This window comes from Larimichthys crocea, unplaced genomic scaffold (assembly GCF_000972845.2).
Source record: "Larimichthys crocea isolate SSNF unplaced genomic scaffold, L_crocea_2.0 scaffold500, whole genome shotgun sequence".
Classification (NCBI taxonomy): domain Eukaryota; kingdom Metazoa; phylum Chordata; class Actinopteri; family Sciaenidae; genus Larimichthys; species Larimichthys crocea.
This window is the reverse complement of record NW_020856509.1, coordinates 4,818-13,318: the sequence shown is the minus strand read 5'-3', so window position 1 is coordinate 13,318 and position 8,501 is coordinate 4,818. Positions and strand designations below refer to the sequence as shown.

The following is an 8,501-nucleotide window of genomic DNA, read 5'->3' as shown; positions in this document are numbered from 1 at the left end:
GTTTTATTTATTTAGAAATAAACTTGAGAACTTTTTAAAGAAAAATTTTGATATTTTTGTAGTTTACTCTTTAACTGAATACTGATGTAAAATATGTGAAGAAAATCTCAAAGTTTGAAACATTAGTAAGTGGACCTTGAGCTCAGATTCTCTCCACCATATATTGTTCCTGAAGAATGAAGAACAAACATCCATGGGCAGCACTGCTGCAGAAATAAAGGGGCAGAAAAAGGTCAAATGTAACTTTGGATCTTGACATGTCTTACAGAGAGGAAGAGGAGTCGTGTTCCTGTGGAGGGAGCAGCCTCCTGCTGTGTTTTGTGTCAGGACGTCCTTGAAGGATCGGTCTCTACCAGCTGGGACACTGGTTCTGCAGACACTGCATCCCCTCATACTGGGACCAGTCTGCTGTCCAGGAGACTCCTCCTGTCCCCAATGTGGAGAAAGATCCAGAACAAGACGGGACTGCAAGACAGCCAGTCAGGACCAGCACTGTCCAAGTAAGGACTGTCCATCTTTACAATGTGACCTGCTGCAATTTCATCACATTATGTTTATTAGAGACTTACAGTGAGTTCATTCACCATGTGGAAACAACCCAAAAAACTGACAGAATCATCAAAGTCCCATCAGCTTCATCAAATGAGCTGAACAGCTTCAAGTGCTACATTTAGTTGTGAGTTTCAGAGTTAATCAGGTTCAAGCAGCCAGTACAGGGAGTGGAGGAGTGGTGTAGTGTGGGAGAAACTTGGTAGGTTGAAGACCAGCTGGGCTGCTGCATTCTGGATGAACTGCAGAGGTCTGATGACATGGCAGGAAGACCCAGCCAGGACTGATTTTGATCATTTAAGACACAGAGGAAGGAACAGCCACAGCGAGCTGTTCAGATGAAGAGCTGCTTGAAGCCACCTGTCGCCCTTTGCTGTCAATCAAACACAAACACAAGAGAGGCTGAGAGAAAAAGAAGCATTTCTGATGTTCAACCAAAACTTGACTTTGTAACATTTACTCTTCTATATGTTCCTGTATTGATCTTTTTCTTTTGTCAAACTTGTTTCTCTGTTTTAGTGAGTGGTGGTCTGCAGGAGGTTTTAGATGAACATAAGATCAGTCTGAAGACCAGATGTGAACGTGTGACTGAAGGAAGTGATGAAACAGGACGTGGAACCCTCCTCAACAGGATATACACTGAGCTCTACATCACAGAGGGACAGAGTGAAGAGGTTCATACCCAACATGAGGTGAGGCAGCTTGAGACAGCTTCCAAGAAGAAGGAGACCCTCCATGACACTCCCATAAAATGCCACGACATCTTTAAAGCCTTACCTGACCAACAGAGACACATCAGAGTCGCTCTGACCAACGGCGTCGCTGGCGTTGGAAAAACCTTCTCAGTGCTGAAGTTCACTCTGGACTGGGCAGAGGGCTCGGAGAACCAAGATGTCAGTCTGGGTGGTTCTGCCTCGTTCAGGGAGCTGAACTTGATCAAAGATGAGCGGTTCAGTCTTCTCACCGCTGCTCCATGTTTTCCATCCAACATTACAGAAGGTCACAGCAGAGAGAAGCTCGCTGTCTGTAAACTTCTGTTCATCTTTGACGGCCTGGATGAAAGCAGACTTTCACTGGATTTCAACAACAAAGAGCTCGTGTCTGATGTCACACAGGAGTCATCAGTCAGCGTGCTGTTGACAAGCCTCATCAAGGGGAATCTGCTTCCCTCGGCTCTCATCTGGATAACTTCCAGACCTGCAGCAGCCAATCAGATCCTCCTTCACGTGTTTGACAGGGGTAACAGAAATACGAGGCTTCACTGACACTCAGAAGGAGGAGTACTTCAGGAGGAGAGTCAGTGATGAAGATCTGTCCAGCAGAATCAATCTCACACATCAAGACCTCCAGGAGCCTCCACATCATGTGTCTGATCCCAGTCTTCTGCTGGATCACTGCTACAGTTCTGGACACACATGTTGGACCACAGACCAGGAGGAGACTGCCCAAGACCCTGACTGACCTGTACTCACACTTCCTGCTGGTTCAGACAAAGAGGAAGAAGAAGAAGTACGATGAAGGACATGAGACGAGTCCACAGGAGCTGACGGAGGTTGACAGGGAAGTTCTTCTGAAGCTGGGGAGGCTGGCGTTTGAACAGCTGAAGAAAGGAAACATCATGTTCTACCAAGAAGACCTGGAGCAGTGTGTCTGGATGTCACAGAGCCTCGGTGTACTCAGGAGTTTTTGTACAAAGATCTTCAAAAGAGAGATGTGATCTTCCAGAAAACAGTCTACTGCTTTTGTTCATCTGAGCGTTCAGGAGTTTCTGGCTGCAGTCTACCTGTTCCACTGTTTCACCAACAAGAAGACATATGTACTGGAAGATTTCTTTGGGAAAGACTTCAAATGCAGTGACTCATCCCTTGATGTGTTCCTGAAAAAGGCCATGGAGAAATCCCTTCAAAGTAAAAATGGTCACCTGGACCTGGTTGTTCGCTTCCTTCATGGCCTCTCTCTGGAGTCCAACCAGAGACTCTTAGGAGGCCTGCTGGTTCAGAAAAAGACCAGTTCAAAAAGCACCCAGGAGCCATCAACAACCTGAAGGAGATGAACATACACAATCTCTCTCCTGACAGAAGCATCAACATCTTCCACTGTCTGATGGAGATGAACAATGACTCAGCCATCAGAAGATCCAAGAGTTCCTGAAGTCAGAGAACAGATCAGAGAAAAACTCTCTGTGATCCACTGCTCAGCTCTGGCCGAAATGCTGCAGATGTCAGAGGAGGTTCTGGATGAGTTGGACCTGAACAATTACAACACAGCAAGGAGGGACGACGGAGACTGATTCCAGCTGTGGAGGAACTGCAGAAAGGCTAAGTAAGTCCAGATGTGATGAACATTATAAATCAGTGTAGATTAGTATTTAGTTCTTCAGATATCACAATCTAAAATTCTTATATTAAAATATATGTAGCTGACATTGTGTGAAAGGCAGATACACCTAGAGTTTGTTCACCAGGCTGACACATTTTTTACTCACTGTGGAATTGTTTTTCCATATATTAGTCCTACACCTTTATGGAGCACAATCAGCACAATGTTCTTTTTTTTTTTTTTGACTGGAAGGAAATGGGATATCAGATGATAACTGCTATTTTTACATTGGCCTTTCAAATCTGCAGGCAGGTTGTGGGGTAAACAGTTTTAATTATTTTATCCTTGTTTTTTATTCTTAATGAAATGCTTTCTCAGTTGTATTTGTATCAAACTGTATTTCATCTATTTTGTAATCTGTTTTTATCTTAACTTCAACAAAACTAAACCGTTTTTAAAAGTGTTGTGTAGATCATTTTTGTTTCTTTTTTAGTTGAGTAAGCTATGTAACTTTTGCTAAAGCAGCCATTTTGGCCTCAAATGACAGACATAGAAGATCCATGTTAGTTTGAAACAGATCTGCACTCATGAATATAATTTTGAGCATTGTTTATCCTCAATGCATCATCTTACTCAGGTCAGTTTACAGTAAAAAACAGTCTCTTACTTGTGTGCTGAGTGTCCAGGTTCATCACTGAACTGTATAGGAGATCCTTGGAAAAGTCACTTTCATAGACAGACGCTGGATCCTGGAGACTCTGCTCTGTGTTGTGGACTGAACTCTGCAAACACCAACATGTTTTATTCAGATCATTGCTACTGTGTAATTATGAGCTTAAAAGTTTGTATTCGTCCTCTTAGTTCAGATTATGGCTTTCAAAGTGACTGACAGCTGTCACCGACACTAAGAGGAAGATAACAGGTCTAAGAGTTTGGTAAATATATTTGGTAGAAAACACAACAGAAGACGCAACTGAATGATTGAAAAAAACATTATTAATGAGTTAGTATCAGTTCTCTTACTTTGGTGTCTGAGGAGTCCAGGTTCCAGGTCTGAACTGTATAGGAAGATCCTTGGAAAGTCACTCTTCATGACAAAGATGGTCCTGGAACTCTGCTCTCCTGTCTGTTGGACTGAACTCTGCAAACCAACATGTTTTTATTCAGATCACATGAATCTTTGATAATTCTCTAATGAGTCGTTCATGAAGCTCTAATTTGATTTGCTGTCTGGGCACTGCATGAGTTTGATTTAACATAAACACAAAATCAAGAGAAAACATGACATCAGCAGAGGGAACTGAAAATGAATAATTTAAATGAGTTAGTATCAGTTCTCTTACTTTGTGTCTGAGGGTCCAGGTTCATCACTGAACTGTATAGGAAGATCCTTGGAAAAGTTACTCTTCATGGACAGACAGCTGGATGCTGGAGACTCTGCTCTGTCCTCCTCTTCCTCCACACCAACATTCATCTTCTGGACTTCAGTCAGTCTGAGAGGTGAAACAGTAACACTGACTGTGAGCTCAGAACACAGGAATCAAGAAAAAGAAGGTTTGTTCAAGAGTCACAAACAAGACTGAGCGAGCATTAATCAACATGCGCACACTACGCACTTCTGCTCAGTTCACTCAGAAAGTGTAAACAAACTGAACACTTTCCCTTTCAGGGCCCCTCCATGTTCTTATCAATCTGCACCACCTGCTTAGTGCTGCTCCGCCTTTCTCCATTTACAGCAAATGACATGACTTTGTCTATGTGTGTGTGTGTGTGTGTGTGTGTGTGTGTGTGCACAGGCTCGCACATGTGCATGTGTGAGTGTGTGTTGCTCACACAGATCATCTGTTTACCATGAACATGCTCTGTCCTCCTCAGAATCACTCTTCTTCTGGACTTCAGTCAGTCTGAGAGGTGAAACAGTAACACTGACTGTGAGCTCAGAAAACAGGAAACAGGTTTGTTCAAGAGTCACAAACAGGAAGTAACATTTGCAGACTGTGTATGAACAAACAGACTTTGTGTCGACAGATGAATCAAACTGTTGAGTTCATCCAAACTTTTCTTTCCTCTACAGTCCACAGAGAGAAAACTGACTCAGAGACTTTGACAGGAAAATAATAAAAATGTTGGATTAACACTCACCCTGACTCAGAATCACTTTTCCTCTGTCTGCTCTGTCGACTTTAAATGTAGTCCAAACAAACTGAACTCACCTCAGACTGTTTCTGCAAACTGCCTCTGGATTTCCTTGAAATGAAATGGGTTGGCTGTAAGCATGAGGAGGACTGTGATTGGTCAAGGTGAGGAGGGCAAGAATATCAGCCAATCACAGACAGGGTAGGGCGGGCCTTCATGTGAGAGTGACGCAGTTAAAATATAAAGAGTGAGACGACGAGAGACAAACTGTCAAACTGAGTTAGTGAGTTATGACAGGTGGTAAAACCGAAAACTGACTTTTAATCTAGAAGACTGCAGCCAATAACTTGGTATTATTATTATTATTATTGGTTTTATTATGATTATTGTTATTGTTATCATCATCATTATGTATTAAGTACTTTTTTTTTATTAAATGTGGGATTAACACTCACCCTGACTCAGAATCACTTTTCCTCCGTCTGCTCTGTTGACTTTAAAGGAGGACTGAACAAACTGAACACGCTCAGAACTGGTGTCTTTCTGAAACCATGTGACTTTGCTCCCAGTTTCATGATGTAAACAGAAACATAATGTGAGTAAATGATGGAGAAAACCAAAACAAACTGTTCACAGAAACTAGTTGTTATTTAACCAAGACAAACCGGACCCAGACTCTGTCTCTGATTGACTTTATTGTCATTTAACTGAACATTCACAATGTACATTTGAGCAAGATTTTGTTGCAAGGCTCCGAATAAAAACAGAAGACAAGGTAATAACAGTATAAATATAAAGTTTGTGAAATATAAAAAGTATATGAAATATAAAATGATACTGACACAATCGATCTTATATACTTTGTGCTTTTCTTGCTATATTTGATACATTTCATGTCAAAAGAAAACAAACACAGTGTAACACAGTGTTAAAGTTTAACACATCTCCGACCTTTCAACAAAATCCAGAGATATTTCAGAAACTAAAAGCAACTTTAATCAATGTTTTTATATCAACAATGGATCAAATCACGTGAAAGTGAAACAAATCATCCATAGTGACTTTGCAGTTCTTTAGTTCAGTTTTCTGTTTTAACAATCTGTTAAATTTACTAGAAAAATACACAATTTTAAAACGATAACACATTTATAATATTGTACTAATAATGATGCTTAAGTTTGGAGTTCAATTCAAACTTTCTACAGGTTTTTATCATCTGGTATTCACAAAATAATATAATAAAATACAATACAATAAAATAAGATAGACTTACATTACAACACGTGGATAAGATAAATGCTCATAAATTACTAAAAAATGCTTCTTCACATCAACTTCACACAACTTCACTACACATCAAAATTAATGTGAATAATAACGTGGAAATGAACTGCAGTTCTTAATCATTCCACAGGGTGGAGTTGCAACAGAAAGCAAAGCAGGTAAATCAGTTTAAATAAGTGACAGAGCAGCAGCAGAGCAGTCCAGATCCACTGATGATCCTCTGTCACATGATCCAGAGGAACACACATGATGATGGTGGACTTGACATTGTGTCTGACAGTGGAGCTGATCTCAGAGCAGTTCAGACTGCAGCGCTGACAGTCATCTCCACTTGTTGTGATTCCTCCGTCAGTCTCTGCTGGATGAAGCTCTCCTCTCCACTCCACCTCCCAGTAACATGGCCCAGTCAGAGCTGATGCTGCTGCTTCAACCTCTCTGGATCATCAGGACTCAGCTGATCCTCTCTCAACACAAACACCTTTGTCACCACTTCCACCTGATGAGAGAAGCAGACAGACAACAGAAGTCATGAATCAGTGTTTCCAGAGACTCCCTTCATCAGCTGTCAGTCAGTGATGCAGCACATCCAGTATAAAGACCAGCAGGACTTCAGTCCTCGCCGGGCAACGCACGAACCACAGACACTGGAAGGCCCGACGATGAAGGTCGTGATGGACGTTATGGTCAGGTAACTGAACATTCACAATGTTAACAGGGGAGCAAGGCACGGGAAGCAGAACGCGAGGAGTGAGTGGCGGTGCAAAGTCGCGGGGACAAAGGAGTGCGGGAGCGCGCAGCGGCTACAACGCCAATAAAAAAGTAGCACCAAAGACTCTGCGTCGTCAACATCAAGGCAGGAGCAGGGCCGACCACGACTAAGCCTGACGACGCCTGACGCCACCCAGCGGAACGGAACACGGAGGGCTCCGACGAAACCGCGGAGGTGGTGCGCACGGGAGCCCACCAGTCGAGGCCGAGCAGACGCATCTTCTGGAAGCAACGGGGCCGTATATATCACGACAGGAACCACAATCGGGCAGGCAGAGCACGCATCCCTGTGGGGGCAAGGAGGGAACACGGGCAGCCTGGGCTCTCATCCCGGGAGGCGGAAGGTGCAAGCCGAAGCGCACAGGCGAGGGCGTCCCAACCCTACGGAACGACATCCGTGCTCGAGGATATAAGCGGTAAAAGTACGTGCTGCTACAGCTCCACCAGGTAGCGGCGGCAGGGCCACAGAGGAGCGCCGTCTCCAGAAGCGGGGCCGTTGGGAGCGAGAGGGGAATACAGTTCAAGGTCAAAAGAAAACAAAACAGTGTAACACAGTGTTAAAGTTTAACACATCCCGACCTTTCAACAAAATCCAGAGATATTTCAGAAACTAAAAGCAATTTAATCAATGTATATCAACAATGGATCAAATCACGTGAAAGTGAAACAAATCATCCATAGTGACTTTGGCAGTTCTTAGTTCAGTTTCTGTTTTAAAAATCTGTTAAATTTACTAGAAAAATACACAATTTAAAAACAGATAACACATTATAATATGTACTAAAATGATGCTTAAGTTTGGAGTTCAATTCAAACTTTCTACAGGTTTTTATCATCTGGTATTCACAAAATAATATAATAAAATACAATACAATAAAATAAGATAGACTTACATTACAACACGTGGATAAGATAAATGCTCATAAATTACTAAAAATGCTTCTTCACATCAACTTCACACAACTTCACTACACACAAAATTAATGTGAAAATAACGTGGAAATGAACTGCAGTTCTTAATCATTCCACAGGGTGGAGTTGCAACAGAAAATAAAGCAGGTAAATCTGTTTAAATAAGTGACAGAGCAGCAGCAGAGCAGCCCAGACCACTGATGATCCTCTGTCACATGATCCAGAGGAACACACATGATGATGGTGGACTTGACATTGTGTCTGACAGTGGAGCTGATCTCAGAGCAGTTCAGACTGCAGCGCTGACAGTCATCTCCACTTGTTGTGACTGAGATAAATCATTTATTCATGACTTTGTAGTTCTTTAGTTCAGTTTTCTGCTGTAACAATCTGTCGGGATATACATATACATATACTGTCTCTGTACATCTTGGAATGCTGTCAGCTGGAATCAGCTTTATTTCCTGTAGACATGAACACAACAACAACAGTCGTCTTCACATCAACCAAAAACAATGACACAACGAGCTTCG

General features: G+C 42.3%; 1 long non-coding RNA gene across 3 annotated transcripts in view; it reads right to left on the bottom strand.

The window, feature by feature from the left end:
• Positions 1-3,984: 3,984 nt before the first annotated feature.
• LOC113745158 (uncharacterized) overlaps positions 3,985-8,501 on the bottom strand; it is an 8,468-nt gene continuing 3,951 nt past the window's right edge. The window contains exons 1-5 of one of the 3 annotated variants that reach the window (XR_003462005.1): positions 5,460-6,590; positions 5,011-5,216; positions 4,719-4,772; positions 4,212-4,361; positions 3,985-4,009 (exon numbers count right to left, since the gene is read on the bottom strand). This is a non-coding gene — a long non-coding RNA (uncharacterized LOC113745158). Of the gene's footprint in view, positions 4,010-4,211; positions 4,499-4,718; positions 4,773-5,010; positions 5,217-5,459; positions 6,591-8,501 lie in introns of those variants that run through there. The other 2 variants (XR_003462006.1, XR_003462004.1) reach the window with 2 other exon arrangements.